The sequence below is a fragment of the Saccopteryx bilineata genome, chromosome 5 (assembly GCF_036850765.1).
Source record: "Saccopteryx bilineata isolate mSacBil1 chromosome 5, mSacBil1_pri_phased_curated, whole genome shotgun sequence".
Lineage (NCBI taxonomy): Eukaryota > Metazoa > Chordata > Mammalia > Chiroptera > Emballonuridae > Saccopteryx > Saccopteryx bilineata.
In genome coordinates, this window is record NC_089494.1 from 262,248,590 (window position 1) to 262,265,168 (window position 16,579).

The following is a 16,579-nucleotide window of genomic DNA, read 5'->3' on the forward strand; positions in this document are numbered from 1 at the left end:
GGTAGAGCATCAGCCTGGCATGCAGAGGTCCCGGGTTCAATTCCCGGCCAGGGCGCACAGGAGAAGCGCCCATCTGCTTCTCCACCCCTCACCCTCTCCTTCCTCTCTGTCTCTCTCTTCCCCTCCCGCAGCCGAGGTTCCATTGGAGCAAAGATGGCCCGGGCACTGGGGATGGCTCCTTGGCCTCTGCCCCAGGCGCTGGAGTGGCTCTGGTTGTGATGGAGCGATGCCCCAGAGGGGCAGAGCATCGCCCCCTGGTGGGCAGAGCGTCGCCCCTGGTGGGCGTGACGGGTGGATCCCTGTCAGGCGCATGCAGGAGTCTGACTGTCTCTCCCCGTTTCCAGCTTCAGAAAAATACAAAAAAAAAAAAAACAAACTTGGCTCAGATGTCACCTCCTCAGTGAGGCCAACCAGGATCTCCTATTGACAATTGCAACAAGCCCCTACACACCCTTAGTCCCAGTCCTCTATGCTGGGTTTTGCTTTGCTTTTTAACATAAGATATCATTTGCTTCTCAATTATGACTGTTGTTTAGTGTCTGTCTCCCGCAGTCTGAATGTCAGCTTGGTGCAGGGGGGCATCGGGGCGGGGGGAGAGGTTCTGTCTTGTTCAAACTTGAATCCCAGGCGGGCACACAGTAGGTGTCAGTGTGCGTTCAGCAAATGCGTGGCGCTGGTGGGAGGCGGGAGCCTTTTGTAATGGAAAACGAAGACAATTAATCCCGCCCATCAGGATTACACACTTCATCTGTTACACGCACATGGCCCGGCCGGCGGTGCCGTGTGAGAAGCCTGACACGTGCAAATCAATTTACCGCAAAATACAAGATAAATCCATGCTGGGGTCTTTCCGAGGGGGGCGCCGTGTCAACAGCTGGCTCTCGGGCTTGCAGCGGAATACACCGCCGTGAGGGATTGCCAGCGCGGAGGGGTGGGCACCCTCGGCCTCGCTCTAATTGCTTCTGACAGTGCCCCGTGCTTGGGGCTGTGCCGAGACCCCCTCCCTCAGCCCCCAGCCCCCGGCCCACTAGTGGTGTTCTCTTTCTGAGACTCTGGCCAGGAGGTGCACGCAGCTTTAAAATCACACCCGCCTCGGTGTACTCTGTTACCTAGCAACAGCCATAAATCAACAGAACACGCCGGAATGTTACAGCAAGGCTCCCTGGCTGTTGGATGCTTTGGCTTTTTTCTTTTTTTTTTCTTTTTTTATCCAAACATGTTCGTTTGCCCCTGTGCACGGTCTGTGGCCACTGCTCTAGCATCGGCTCCACAGAGCACCCGGGGTCGTGCACTTTAGCCTGTCGGACTTCCGTGCAGGAGTCTTCGTGCTTTCTCGGCCCGCTGGCCAGCACCCAGGAACAGGACCAGGCCTGTCCCTGCAGCCTGAATGTGTCCATGTCCGCCCTGCAGCCAGGGGACCTGGGTAGGCCCTGTAGAGTGGGGGTCCTTGCAAATAGCCCGTCAACCTAGTACCCTGGGTGGGTCGATACGGATGTGAAGTCCTTTCTCCAGGTGGCCTCTCCTCGGAGCCCATCCTACACTCACTCATTCAATCATTCAGTCATTCAACAAACATTAAGAGCACTTTCTTGGTGCCAAGCCCTGTGCCAGATCCTGCAGGCAGAGAGGAGTAAGGCCTGTGACCCTCAGAGTTTGCACTCCACTAGGGGCGAGCAGCCAGAACACAGCAACACAAAAGCAGCTCGATCCCGACTGAAGCCAGACCCGGATCCCAGGCTGTGGTGAACGTCAGCTAGAGGAAGGGGTGTCGAAGGTTTTGAAACGACAGCTTCCCAGGAGGGAGCGTGGTGAGGAGGATCTCTCTCTCTCCTGCTGGGTGCTCTTCGCAGGGTGTGCTAATGTCCCAGGGCTAATAGAACAAACTGCCACAAACCTGATGGCTTAAAAAACCCAGATACTTGTTCTCTCACAACCCTGGAGGCCAGAGGCCCAAAATGAGTCTTACGGGATAAAATCGAGGGTCGGCAGGGCTGGTTCCTTCCAGAAATTTCAGGGGAGAATTCATTCCGTCTCTCTCCTGGCTTCTGGTGGCTGCCACTGTCCTTGGTGTCCCTTGGCATACAGGCACCTCACCCTGATTTCCACCTTCTCCTCTGTGACCCCCCAGCCTCCCTCGCCTTTCTCGTAGAAGGACGCCAGTCACTGGACTCAGGGCCCAACACTGCATCCAGGATGACCTCATCTTGAAAGCCTTTCATGTAGTTATACCTGCACAGACTCAGTTTCCGAGTCAGGTCACAGTCAACGAGGCCGGCAGGGGGTGTGAACTCAGACCTCTCTTTTTGGGAATCCAAATTCAACCCACTCCATTCGTCCTCAGGAAAGTCTGAGTGAAGCCTCGGCCACCTGACCCACGGGACGGCACTCTTGACAGCCCCAGGAACTGCGTGGGGACATGGCCAGCCAGGACGCGTGACCTCAACCACTTGGGAACACGAGCTGGCCTTATCTGGTAGAAATTACACTCAAATATAAGCTGTAATCCAGAAATTCCACATGAAGGCTTGTGAGGGGGACGTGGACGAATTCTCATCAGTCAGAACGACACCTGTTGGAACCCAGCTTGGGAGACAGCGTGGCCTGCAGACACCTTGATTTCAGACTTCCGGCCTTCAGAACCGTGAGAGGATCGATTCCCAATGTTGTTAAGCCTCTCCTTGGTGGCACCTTGTGAAAGTGGCCACAGGGACCACGTGTGCACCCCACGCTTTGCTACAAGCTGACTTGGGCTCATCCTGTTCTCACCTCCATCCCACATTCTTCCAGCACCTTCTAGAAGCCAGGTGTCTGAACTCCCCCAATTTCACAGCTCAGAGGACTTGAGCATTCTTCCCATCGGGGCAGGATCTGTGCATCACACCTCTGTGTACTCAGGGCAGGGAGGGGCCATTCCCGACAGGTCAAGGCTCTGGGGTCAGAGGGGAGAGGAGATTTTACAATGCTCAGGGGTGGCACTCAGCACCGCTGAGACCTCGGACCACCCAGGGAGCACCTGACCTCTAGAAAGGTGGCCATCACCATCCTGTCTTAAGACATGTAAGGATTAAGTGGGGACAGATGTGCAAACATCTGGGAGGTACCTGATTCCCCCTGACCTTCAATAAACGCTTCTCGAATGGGATGGAATAGAATAACAAGTCCCCCGGTTCGGCGGTTCCTTCAATAAATGAAACTCAATTTCTAGTAATATCATGAGTTCACAAGGTTGAGAAGATTAATTGCACAATATTTTCACCTGAGATTTAGATACACGAGGGGGAAATATAACTCAACAATACCAGGTTCTGTACTTTCTGAAAAGGAAAAGAAAGTCAGAGGCAGCAAAGTTATTTTTTCCTTACACGAAATTAACCCGGTGCTCCTGAGCACGGCTCTGCTGTGGTACGCTGCAGCTTTCTAAATATAAGAGGCCCGATTTACACACCCCATCTGTATTTGAACCATTTTAGAAAGCCTCAGTATTCGTGTTAATTTAATTTCCTTTCACCAGAGAGTTGCAAAATCTTTTCCTAAGCCGTTGTGAAGAGTAGGTGATTCGTTCTGGGTGAGGAGGGGTGGTGTCTACAGGCTGCGTGCCCCGGGCTGGGCCGCACAGAGCCGAGCAGAACCGGGAGAACACGGGGCCTGCAGGACCCTGCCCACACCTGGTTCTCCCTGCCCGCCCTGCCCGGTGTGCTCCCAGGTGAACCTGTCCCTGAGTCTGACCACCGAGACAGGAAGCTATAGGGCGCTTTGCAAAGCGGCCCGGCCTAGCCCACCCCCACGCCTGCACCTGGCCCCTTCATGCCCACTTCACTCACTGAAAATTCCTCCAGCCCCTCACAGAGCAGCATGGGGCCATGCAAGCAGATGTGTCTGCGGGCCTCCACCATCTTCCCCGGCTGGTCACCCTCGGGCCTCACCCTGAGTTCCTGCTAAGGCTCCCATTTCCCAGGAAGCCTTTCTCTTGCTCATGCCTCACCTGCTTCCCATCCCAGCGAGGGTCCTCCTTGGGGCTCCCCAGCCTTCTCTCTTTGTGCCTAACCCCCTTAGCTCCCTCCTCACTATTTAGGCAGATCCCATCTCATCCTGGGATCTGTTTGATACACTGAATTGAAAAACAGCTGGCCCTGGCCAGTTGGCTCAGTGGTAGAGCATTGGCTCGGCATGTGAAAGTCCTGGGTTCGATTCCTGGCCAGGGCACACAGGAGAAGTACCCATCTGCTTCTCCACCCTTCTCCCTCTCACTTCTCTCTCTCTCTTTCTTCCCCTCCTGCAGTCATGGCTCCATTGAAGCAAGTTGGCCAGGGCTCTGAGAATGGCTCCATGGCCTCCACCTCAGGCCCTAAGAAGAGCTTGGTTGCTGAGCAATGGAGCAGAGCCCAAGATAGGCAGAGCATCATCCCCAGTGGGTTTGCTGGGTGGCTGCCGGTCGGGGTACATGCAGGAGTCTGTCTCTCTGCCTGCCCTCCTCTCACTAAATAAAAAATAAAAATAGAAAACCAAAGCTGCCCAGTAATGAGATTTATACATTACCATGGAAAGTTGTCAAAACAGAACATGTTTATTGAGTAGATGCTTGCACAATGTTTGTGATGAGTGAATTAATGAAAGAATGAGTGGCCGGTTGGCTCAGTGGTAGAGCGTCGGCCTGGCGTGCAGAAGTCCCGGGTTCGATTCCCGGTCAGGGCACACAGGAGAAGCGCCCGTCTGCTTCTCCACCCCTCCCCCTCTCCTTCCTCTCTGTCTCTCTCTTCCCCTCCCGCAGCCAAGGCTCCATTGGAGCAAAGATGGCCCGGGCGCTGGGGATGGCTCCTTGGCCTCTGCCCCAGGCGCTAGAGTGGCTCTGGTCGTGGCAGAGCGACGCCCCGGAGGGGCAGAGCATCGCCCCCTGGTGGGCAGAGCCTCGCCCCTGGTGGGCATGCCGGGTGGATCCCGGTCGGGCGCATACGGGAGTCTGTCTGACTGTCTCTCCTCATTTCCAGCTTCAGAAAATTACAAAAAAAAAGAAAAAAAAGAAAAAAAAAAGAGTGAGTGAGAGAATCAGGTGTTGTCCTTTGGAAACTTCTCTAGCCCTAAGATGTTATCCAATTACACTAATGACAGCAAGTCCTTAAAAACCTCCACATTTAGAGCAAAATTAATTATTTTAAAAATTCTCCAAGATGCAATAAAATACAGTGAAGTTCTTACCATATTCCTGATATGACCAGCTAATTCTGTAAATCAGAACTTTATTCAGTGTAATTTTCCTAGGTCTAATTTCACTGGGTTTTATCCTAAGGTGACACATTTGTTTTTAAACTGGACTCAACTGAAATGAAACCTACAGTTATTAGGCACTTACCATTTGTCCAGCACCACCCGAGGCACTTTTATACACATGAGATCACTGCACAGAACCCTGAGCCCAGGGGGTAATTCATGCTCAACCATCATCACCACCATCACCACCATTACCATTACCATCACCACCATCACCATCATCATCACCACCATCACCACCATCACCATCACCATCACCACCACCACCATCATCACCACCATCACCATCACTACCACCACCATCACCACCATCATCACCATCACCACCACCACCATCACCACCTCCATCACCATCACCACCATCACCATCACCACCATCACCACCATCACCATCACCACCATCACCACCACCACCACCACCATCATCATCATCACCACCACCACCATCACCACCATCATCACCATCACCACCACCATCACCATCACCACCACCACCACCACCATCACCACCACCACCATCACCATCACCACCATCACCACCACCACCACCACCACCATCACCACCATCATCACCATCACCATCACCACCACCACCATCATCACCATCACCACCACCACCACCATCATCACCATCACCACCACCATCACCACCACCACCACCACCATCATCACCATCACCACCACCACCACCACCATCATCACCATCACCACCACCACCATCACCACCATCATCACCATCACCACCACCATCACCATCACCACCACCACCACCATCACCATCACCACCATCACCACCACCACCACCACCATCACCACCATCATCACCATCACCACCACCACCATCATCACCATCACCACCACCACCACCATCATCACCATCACCACCACCACAACCAATACTATCATCACCAGAACGCCTAACCTTTATTAAGCACTTACTTCATGTCAGGGGCTGATCTAAGCAGTCACCGCATTTTTCTCAGGTAACCCTCACACACATACCGTAAGACAGGTGAGTTTATTAGTATCTCTATTTTTACATAAGAAGAAACTGAGATTGGGATAAATTCAGGGACTGTCTAGTGAGTGTCAGAGCTGGAAATCAAATCAGGTGCTTGGCATCCTTTAGTCATTTAAAAACATGTTCTCAAAGGGTCTCCTGGCATGAGTTATCATTCTGGGGTTCGAAGCACATAGAACTCACAAGGCAGAGGCAGGAGGGCTCCACTTCAGAGAGCATGTGTATGCAGCAGGAAGGGCCCGGACTCCAGCCCCACGCCTGCAGCTCAGAGGCCCAGCTTCCTCTGGTTCCTGAATGAGCTGATTACATTTTATGACAACAGCTGGGTTTATGTGTTGCCATCCAAGAGCAGCAGCCCAGGCATGGTGTGAGGGAGAGCAACGTTTGAGCTTGTTTGTCAGAAGCTATCCCCCCAGATCCTGACAAATTTAGTTAATTATCCCAGCTTAAACGAAGCCCAGATCACGATAATCACGTCTGCCCCCAGAGCCGCAGACACACGGCATGCCGCGGCAGCACCTCAGCTGGGCCCGGGCTGTGGCAGGCAGGCGTGGGCGGTGCGACCGCATCGGGCCAGCGAGGTTAATGCATTCTTCTGAGTCAGCTATTATTACCATTAACACCCAGCTCCCCCGGGCCCCTGCAGGGTTTCAGATGATCCTCGAATTGGAGCAATTTGTCCCCGTGTCAGGACTTTTGAACGGTTGTCCCTGCAGTGCCTAGAGGGTGTGTACCATGTAGGACCCTTGAGCCATCAGTCATAGGGGGGACGCAATACCCCAACACCCCAGAGCTCAATTCAGACCAATCTTCCCTCTCCTTTCCGTCACACAGAGCCTAGAGACCTCCGGGGTCCCTCTGGGGAGACTGAAGCCAAGGCGAGGGTCCCCTGGTGGCATGGGGCCCTTTCCAAGGTCAATTGGCCCGGAAGGGTGGGGTCAGATGGGGCTGGGGTGACTCCCATCTTCCTGTCATCATCCTTCTGAACAAAAATCATGTAATCTCTCCATGCCTGCAGCTCCTGTTCATTTCATAAATGTTGAAAAAGGCCCAAGTGTGCCTTGGTACGGTGCTAACTTGGGGACACGGTGCAGGAAAAGAAAAAACAGAAGCTTTCTCTTCTGTGATGCTCACATCTGATAGGAAGAGTCAGACGACACACCGACAGATGACCCCACGTATAATAAGGGACAGTGAGAGGACTCTGAAGCCTGGAAGAGGGACAGGATGACCTGGTGGGAAGGGGGTTACGTCTTGTGTGGAGTGGTCAAAGGAGAAGGTGACCTCTGAGCAGAGACCTGAATACGGCAAGGAGGTGGCCATGAAGGTGCTTTCCAGGCAGGGGAAGCTGCACGTGCAAAGGCCCTGAGGTGGGGCTGTGTTTGTGTGTGAGAGGAAAATGCAAGAAGACCGATGTGACTGAAGCAAAGAAAATCTGGGGGTAGTGGGGAGGGGAAGGCTGCAGAGGGACAGGCAGAACCTGCAGAAAGCAGAGGAAGGACTCTGGATCATCCTAATGGCCGAGCCTGGCAGGTATAGAAATGGCGCTAAGAGTTTCATGTGAAGGCAGAGGCGGATGGCAGATTAAGGTCGGTTGAAGCCCCCGGCGCAGAAAAAAAATATTGGGCTCCTTTAAAAAAAAGAGCCCCTCCCTCCAGGCCCTGGATCCCCACCGGGCTTCTTTCATAAACACTCCCCCAGGGCCGTCACGAAAGGGAAAAGTCATCCACAGAATGGGAGATCTGCAAATCCTACCTGACATAGAACGGACTTTCATAGAACAAAGACAAAAACTCTTACAATGAAATGATAAAAAGACAACCTAATTTTAAAATGCACAAAGGCTCCACACAGACACTTCACCAGATGCTAAATTGTATATCTCCTTCACCAGAGGAGATACACAGATAGATGGCCAACGGGCACAGCAAGAGACACTTGGCACCCTGGTCAACGGGGAAGTGCCCCTCGAAACCAGCATGAGGTACAGTTTCACACCCCAAGGGTCGCTATCATCGAAAAGACAGAAAGGGACAAATGTTGGTGAGGACGTGACCCAAGTGTATGGTGGTGGGACTGGAAAATGGAGTGGTCGTGGTGGGAAACAGTCTGGAGGTTCCTCAAAGGGTCAGACATAGATTTACCCTACACGACCTAGTAATTCCACTCCTAGGAATCTATCCAAGAAAAAGGAAAACTATGTATGTGCATGGTATTAGCAACATTTTTCATAAGATCCAAAAAGTAGGACTGAGCCAAATGCCCATCAGCTACAGACTGAATAAGTAAAAGTGGTGTGTCTCAGCAGTGGAATATTACTGAGCCGTTGAAAAGGAACACAGTACTCGTCCGATGGGCAGCATGAATGAGCCTCGGAAACATGACAGAAGCCAGCCACAAAGGCACTACGTGTGGTCTGTCTCCATCGTATGACATGTCCAAACCGAGCAAATCCAGAGAGACAGAAAACGGGTTAGACCTGCCAGGGCCCTCAGGGAACAGGAAATCGGGGAGTGTGAGACTTCTCTCTGGGGTAATAAATATGTTCTAAAATGTAACGCGGTAATGCTCGCACAACTCTTTTTTCTAAAACGTACTATGCATCCCCTCTATGTGTTTATCTTCTATCTTATAAGGAGGAAGTCGCACCTCTGACTACCTTCACCCATTTCCACACCCCCCAACGCCCTCACCTCTGACAACCACAAAGCTGGTCTCTTTTTCTGTGAGTTTTGTGTTTTTAAATCTCACATGTAAGTGAAATCACATAGTATTTGTCTTTCTTAGATTTATTCCACTTCCCGGCATTTCTAAAAGCAATTTAGCATCATTACTCATCGACATCATTAATTCAGTTACTATGATAACTATGAATAATAATGATAATAGCCATGACTGACATTTATAGACCTTAACCTCACCTTCAAAAAGGCAAAGTCAAAATTGCTAGAAACATACTACCTACCTAGACTAAATATGAAAAAATAGAAGATTTGGACAGATCTATTACCAGTAAAGAGACTGAATTCATAATCAAAAAGCTCTAAACAGCCTGACCAGGCGGTGGCGCAGTGGATAAAGCGTCAGACTGGGATGCAGAGGACCCAGGTTCAAGACCCCGAGGTCGCCAGCTTGAGTGCAGGCTCATCTGGTTTGAACAAAAGCTCACCAGCTTGAACCCAAGGTCGCTGGCTCCAGCAAGGGGTTACTCGGTCTGCTGAAGGCCCGCGGTCAAGGCACATATGAGAAAGCAATCAATGAACAACTAAGGTGTTGCAACGCGCAATGAAAAACTAATGATTGATGCTTCTCATCTCTCTCTGTTCCTGTCTGTCTGTCCCTGTCTACCCCTCTCACTGACTCACTCTCTGTCTCTGTAAAAAAAAAAAAAGCTCTAAACAGCCTGACCAGGAGGTGGCGCAGTGGATAGAGCATCAGACTGGGACACGGAGGACCCAGGTTTGAGACCCTCGTCAAGGTCGCCAGTTTGAGCGCGGGCTCATCTGGTTTGAGCAAGTTTCGCCAGCTTGAGCCCAAGTTCGCTGATTCAAGCAAATGGTCATTCAGTCTGCTGTAGCCCCCCAGTCAAGGCACATATAAGAAAGCAATCAATGAACAACTAAGGTGCCGCAATTAAGAATTGATGCTTCTCATCTCTCTCCCTTCTTGTCTGTTTATTCCTCTCTCTGACTCTCTCTGTCTCTTTCACACAAAAAAAGAAAGAAAAAAAGCACTCCAAACAAACAAAAATCCAGGACCAGATGACTTCACTGGTTAATGCTATAAACATTAAAAGAATTCATACTGATCTTTCTAAAAGCTTCCAAAAAATAGAAGAGGAGAAAAGACTTCCGAACTCATTTATGAGTCCAGCATCACCCTGATACAGAATCAGACAAGGACGTCACAAGGGAACTACGGGCCAATATTCCGGAGGAACGTAGGTACAAAAATTCTCAACACAATATTAGCAAACTGATTTCAACAATACATTAAAAAGATCCCACAGCGTGATCATGTGGGGTTTATTCCAGGGATGTAAGGATGGGCCAGTCAACCTTCACAGGTCAACCAATCTGATATACTACACTAGCAAAATGATAAATAAAAATCATATAATCAGTTCAAAAGATGCAGAAAACGCCTTTAACAAAATTGAGCATCCATTTATGATCAAAACTCCTGACAAAGAGGAAATAGAAGGAATGTACCTCAACATAATAAAGGCCATATACGACAAGCCCACAGCTAATATCATACTCAATAGTGAAAAGCTGAAAGCTTTTCATCTTAGATTAAGAACAAGGCAAGGGTGCAACTCTCCCCACTTTTATTCAGTAGTAGGAGTTATTAGACTATTAAAAGTCTCAGCCACAGCAATTAGACAAGAAAAAATAAATACATAAAAGGCATTCAAATTGGAAGGAAGAAGTAAAACTGTGTTCTTCTTTGCAGATGACAACTTTTATAGAGAGAACCCTAAGGGCCACCCAAACTGTTAGAACTAATAAACAAATTCTGCAAAGTTGCAGGATACAAAATCAATACACAAAAATCAGTTGCATTTCTACATGCTCATAAACTATCAGAAAGAAAAATTAAAAAGCAATCACATTTACAATTGCATAAAAGAGAATAAAACACCTAGGAATAAATTTAACAAAGGGCGTGAAAGACCCAACAACTGAAAACTGCACAACGTTGGTGAAAGAAATTAAAGAAGACACACATGCGTGGTTTGAAAGAATGAACATTGCTCAAGTGTCCATACTACCCAAAGCCATCAATTGTTTCAACATAGTCCCCATTAAAATTCAAAACGGCATTTTTCACAGAAATAAAAACAAACAATCCTAAAATCTGTATGGAACCACAAAAGACCCCGAGTAGCCAAAGCAATCTTGAGAAAAAAAATAAAGCTGGAGGCATCAGGCTGATTTCAAATTATGTTAAGAATCTATAGGAATCAAAACAGTAGGGTATTAGCCTAAAGACAATCAAATTGATCAATGGAACAGAATTAAGAGCCCAGAAATAATCCCATACATATGTGTTCAACTAATATATGATAAATTAGCCAAGAATATACAATAGGGAAAAGACGATCTCTTCAAAAAATTATGTTTGAAAAACTGGACGTCTGTGCAAAAGAATGAAACTGGACCACTATCTTAGACCATTCACAAAAGCTAACTCAAAATGGATTAAAGACTTACACATAAAATCTGAAGCCATTGAACTCCTAGAAGGAAGCCTGAGTGATCACCTCTTTGACATCAGTCTTGGTGGTGATTTTTTTGGATTTGACACCATAAGCAAATACAATAAAAGCCAAAATAAACAGGTGGGATGACATCAAACTAAAAGCTTCTGCACAGCAAAGGAAACCATCAACAAGATGAAAAGGCAGCCTTCTCACTGGGAGGACATATTTGCAAATCATGTATCTGGGCCCTGGCCGTTTGGCTCAGTGGTAGAGCATCGGCCTGGAGTGTGGAAGTCCTGGGCTCGATTCCCAGCCAGGGCACACAGGAGAAGCGCCCATCTGCTTCTCCACCCTTCCCCCTCTCCTTTCTATCTCTCTCTTCCCCTCCTGCAGCCAAGGCTCCACTGGAGCAAAGTTGGCCCAGGCACTGAGGATGGCTCCTTGGCCTCCACCTCGGGTGCTAGAATGGCTCCAGTTGCAATGGAGCAACAGTCCAGATGGGCAGAGCATCGCCCCCTGGTGGGCATGCTGGGTGGATCCCAGTTGGGCGCATGCAGGAGTCTGTCTGTCTGTCCTCCCCCCTCCCCACGTCTCACTTCAGAAAACAAAACAAAACAAAATGTAACAAAAAACCATGTATCTGATAAAGGGTTAATATCCAAACTACATAAAGAATGTCTGAAAAAAAAAAAAAAAGAATGTCTGCAACTCAGTAGCAAAACACCAAACAATCTGATTTAAAAATGGGCAAATGGGCAAAGGATTTGAGCAGAGATCTTTCCAAAAAAGACACACAGGCCCTGGCCGGTTGGCTCAGTGGTAGAGCATCGGCCTGGCGTGCAGGAGTCCCAGGTTCGATTTCCAGCCAGGGCACACAGGAGAAGCGCCTATCTGCTTCTCCACCCCTCCCCCTCTCCTTCCTCTCTGTCTCTTTCTTCCCCTCCCACAGCCAGGGCTCCATTGGAGCAAAGTTGGCCCGGGCACTGAGGATGGCTCCATGGCCTCCGCCTCAGGCGCTAGAATGGCTCTAGTTACAATGGAGCAACGCCCCAGATGGGCAGAGTGCCGCCCCCTGGTGGGCATACCGGGTGGATCCCGGTAGGGCACATGCGGAAGTCTGTCTGACTGCCTCCCCGTTTCCAACTTCAGAAAAATTAAAAAAAAAAAGATATCTGCACCCATATTATTTAAAACAGCCAAAACATGGCGGCTCCCTATGTATCCACTGATAGGTGAGTGGATAAACAAATGTAGTATATGTATACCTATACATACATATATCCACAAAATGGAATAGATTTTACCATAAAAATAGGAAAATCTTGCCGTTTGTAACAGCATGGATGGATATTGAGGGCATTATGTTAAGCGAAAAGCGACAGAGAAAGACAAATGTTTTCTGATCGCATTTACATGTAGAAATTGAAAAAAGAAAAACAAAGAACTCAGATACAGAGAACAGATAGGTGGTCACCAGAGGTGGGGGGTGGCGGGTGGGGAAAATGGGTGAAAGGGGGTGAAAAGACAGATAATCCCAGTTATAAAATAAGTAACTCCCGGGGAAGCAATGTACAGCATGTGGCTAGAGGTAACAGACCGGGTTGGGTATTTGAAAGCTGCCAAGAGAGTAGACGGTACAAGCTCTCGTGACAAGGAAAGAATTTACGTAACTCTGTGCAGGGACGGACATTAACTAGACTAATTGAGGCAATCATTGTACAATATGGAGCCATGATGTTGCATACCTAACACTGATGCAACGTTCTATGTCAATTATACCTTAATTTTTAAAAGAAAACAGAGTTGAAGTATATAAAAAAAATTTCTCCCAAAAAACTCATGATTATTCAAAGTTATCCTTTTGGGAATTCTGTTCTGCTGAGTAATTCGTAAAACAGAGTTGCGGGGAGTATTTGTGAGAGACACAGAGGTCTGGCCTAGAGGAGGCAACGCTGTAAGTCTCGACAGGGATAGAACCATGAGTCCGGACAAAGCAGTTCAAATGCATGTGTCCCTCGGCTCATGGCCCCCAACCTGATGCCCGTCTCCAGCGGTGTGTATCACACACATCAGCAAGGCCTGGTTCACGGCTTCTAGCCTGCTCTCATGGACAAAACAAGAACTGCTAGGGAAATTCTCGTCAGGTTTTGACCGGTGTTCCCAGCAAAATTACCAGTTGCCAGTGTGGTAAAACCAGACTTGATCAGCTCGTAGGCTGGCCGGTAAGGTATTTTGTTTCTTTAGTGCCTACATGTATTTTAAGTTACGCCTCAAGCCTCATCTAAAGTTACATATATATAAAATATAACATACATATGTACATTAAATGTGCCATACTTGGCCTATTGACATAATGTATAGAGTTTTATCATATTCATTAATATCTGTACCTATAGGGGGAAAAAGCAATAACAAATAAAAAGATTTTAAAAACCCAAAGTGACATTAAAAGAAAAACAGAAAGGCAGTCAAGAGTGACAAAGGAGGAAGCCCTGGCTGGTTGGCTCAGCTGTGGAGAATCAGCCCGGTGTGTGGAAGTCCCAGGTTGATTCCCGGGCACACAGGAGAAGGGACCGTCTGTTTCTCCACCGTCCCCCTCCTCTCTCTCTCTCTCTCTCTCTCTCTCTCTCTCTCTCTCCCTCTTTCCCTCTCACGGCCATGGCTCAACTGGAGTGAATTGGCCCCAGGTGCTGAGGATGGCTCCATGGCCTCCGCCTCAGGCACTAGAATGGCTCAGTTGCCAAGCAATGGAGCAGAGGACCCAGAGGGGCAGAGGAGCGCCCCCTAGTGGGCTTGCCTGTGGATCCTGGTCAGGTGCATGCAGGAGTCTGTTTCAGCTTTCCCGCCTCTCACATAATAAAAAATGATTTCATTTCTATAAACTTCAAAATGGGGGGGGAATTGATATACCATATGACTTATGATTGCAGCTCATAAAACAGTAAGGAAAAGCAAAGATATTGGTAACCGAAAGTCACAAGTCAGGCTACCTCCGAGGAAGAGAGGCAGGACTGGATTGAAAGGAAAGGCAGTAGGATCTCTGGGGAGGTCGGCATGGTTTTATTCTGATCTGGTTAATGGTTACACGTGCGTTTCCTTTAAAATTACTTATTATTAAAATGATACATCACTCATAACATTCCCTATACAGGTATAAATATATATAGCATATATAATACATATTGTCATTTTCACAGAAAAATAAAAATATTAAAAAGAAAAAAATACGAAGAAGTGACAGAGAACTGTGAAAGTGAAAACAGAAAAAAAAAACCAACCAAAGTCCAAACTCACACCTGACCTGGAACAGCCACTTGGACATAAGCCAGACTGCGCCGACCTGGCTCAAACCGGCTCTGCCGGCACCGGGGCGTTTCTGGCTGTGGCAGAGACGGTGGGCTCTCCGCCGAAACCCCCTCTTCCCCGTTCCTCCCCTGCACGGCGCGCCGGTTTCAGCTGAGAAGTGGCACCTGGGGCAGAAGCTACGTGTGCAGGAGAAACGGTTCGCGACGTGACTGCTACGGGCCCCACAGCTCGACCTTGGCCGGGACAGACACTGTTTCCCAGGGCCGCCCGATCGATGGGCCTCCCCCCTGTGCCCCCCGGCATGCTGGTTCCTGGGAGGGGCGCTCCGCCCCAGCGCCCACCCATCCTGCCTTGCTCTTTAGAATTCTTTGGCTCCCGTGCTGGAAAGGGGTGCCCACTTTGTCGTGCCGCTGCACCTGGTGCGCCTCCTACATACGTTTGCCTTAATAAACTCAGGTAATTGGCCGATCGAGTGGCCTCTCTCCGGACGCAGGGCGTCCCTTCCTCTTTCTTGCCCTTTGCTTCCGGAGGTAGGTTTTTGGTTTGGGGCTTGTCCCTGTATCTCCCTGTGCAAACGTGACACATCCGGCTTTCCTTACATCCAAAGGCTGCATAAGCATCCTCACCGATGCAATGAGACAGGGAGGGTGCCCCTGGCTGTTCCAAACACCCCAGCTAAGTCCCCGGGGCACCTGCGTGAGGCCTCTCGGGACCTCCCAGCCCAGCCCAGCCTTGCACGCACCACGCAGCCTAGCGAATCCAGGCAGCTCCGCAGGAAGCAGAAGTAACCAGTGAGCCCTGACCAAATTCCCCAACCACAGACTGTGACAAGTGCCGTCAGGGTTCCAATCCATGACGTTTGGGAGCGTTCTGAACACAGCCACAGAGAACTGGAATACAGGACTTCTCTGCACATCCTGCCCCTTCTCAGTACAGCATGTCCCTTTTTCTGTCCCGTACTTTTGGCCTTCAATTCTGTTTTATTCCTTTATTCTCATACTTTCAGGGTCACCTCATCCTGGGTGTTTCTTGTAGATAACACCCACGTGGAGGTCGGTTGTTAACTCCGCCTGCCAGTTCCTGTCTTTGAGGAAAAGCTGGTGTGCTCGCTGACTGGACCTTGTTTCCTCTCCTGCCGTGAAGTGTGTTTGTGCTGCACTGTTTCCTTGCCCATTTTTTCCCTCTTTTTCAACTGGGCTAGTTTCTATTTTATTCTCTCTTTTCCCCTCATTATTTTAAAATTTCTACACTACTTATAAATTTTGTTAGTAGTGGATAGAGTGGCGGACTGGGTTGCGGAAGACCCAGGTTCGAGACCCCGAGGTCGCCAGCTTGAGCGCGGGCTCATCTGCTTTGAGCAAAAGCTCACCAGTTTGGACCCAAGGTCGCTGGCTCAAGCAAGGGGTCACTCGGTCTGCTGAAGGCCTGCGGTCAAGGAACATATGAGAAAGCAATCGACGAACTAAGGTGTCACAACACAAAACTGATGATTGATGCTTCTCATCTCTCTCCGTTCCTGTCTGTCTGTCCCTGTCTATCCCTCTCTGATTCTCTCTCTCTCTCTGTAAAAAAATAAATAAATAAAATAAATTGTGTTAGTAGTTATTTCCTGGGGATTTTTTGTTTTGTTTTGTTTTTGTTTATTAGGGGGTTTCCCCCCCTATAAGGATGGCTAAGCCTGTATTTCTCTATTGGGATATCAAAATCAATATCCCTCACCACCACCTAGACGACCCTGTCACCCACCTCCTTCCTCTCTCTCCCACTAGCAAACTAAAAAC